Raw genomic sequence first — 840 nt, 5'->3', positions numbered from 1 at the left:
GGGGACACTAAGGGACACGAGGGGACACTAGGGGCCACCAGGAGTCACTCGGGGCTACCATGGCACACTTGGGGCCATGAGGAGACACCAGGGGTGACCAGGGGACACTAGGGGCCACCATGGCAAACTGGTGGCCACCAGGAGACACTAGGGACTACCCTGTCACACTCAGGGCCACCAGGAGACACCAGGGGTGACGAGGAGACACTAGGGGCCATGAGGAGACACCAGGGGTGACCAGGGGACACTAGGGGCCATGGGGAGACACCAGGGGTGACCAGGGGACACTAGGGGCCACCAGGGCAAACTAGTGGCCACCAGGAGACACTAGGGGCCACCAGGGCACCCAGTAGCCAGCAGGACCCCCCCTGTGACACTGCGGTGACACAGCCACCACCCTGCGCTTTGCCCCCCGCAGCAGACACAAGCCAAACACGGAGAGCCTAAGAAAAAGCAACGAATAAATAGCGGTGATTGCAAGTAGAAAAGGCGCCGCTCAGCCGTCCGTGGCGAGGATGACGACGGCGCCGAAGATGCCCACGCTCTGGCCGATGAGCTTCATCTGGGTCCAGAACTCGACGCGGCGGCGCTGGTGCCAGTAGGCGACGTTGCCGTCGACGAGCAGCGTGGCGAGCGGCAGCAGCACGGCCAGCACCTGCGCGGCCGCGCGCACGCACACGCCCGAGAGGAAGGCGAGCGCCAGCAGCGCGTAGAGCGCGAAGAGCAGCTGCAGCGCCAGCTCGCCGCCCGCCTGCACGCGGCTCAGGTAGGCCAGCCGGTCCTCGGCGCTGTGCTGCAGCGAGTACGCCTGGGGAGCGCGGCCGCGGCGTCACCAAGCGC

The 840-nt window shown here is 66.8% G+C and overlaps 1 pseudogene; it reads right to left on the bottom strand.

The window, feature by feature from the left end:
• Nucleotides 1-453: 453 nt before the first annotated feature.
• Nucleotides 454-814, bottom strand: LOC112946633 (annotated as a pseudogene).
• Nucleotides 815-840: the final 26 nt, after the last annotated feature.

The sequence above is a fragment of the Nothoprocta perdicaria genome, unplaced genomic scaffold, assembly GCF_003342845.1.
Source record: "Nothoprocta perdicaria isolate Ctin4 unplaced genomic scaffold, notPer1 scaffold_2108, whole genome shotgun sequence".
Lineage (NCBI taxonomy): Eukaryota > Metazoa > Chordata > Aves > Tinamiformes > Tinamidae > Nothoprocta > Nothoprocta perdicaria.
Note: the sequence above shows the minus strand (reverse complement) of the source record. Positions and strands in the feature narration are given on the sequence as shown.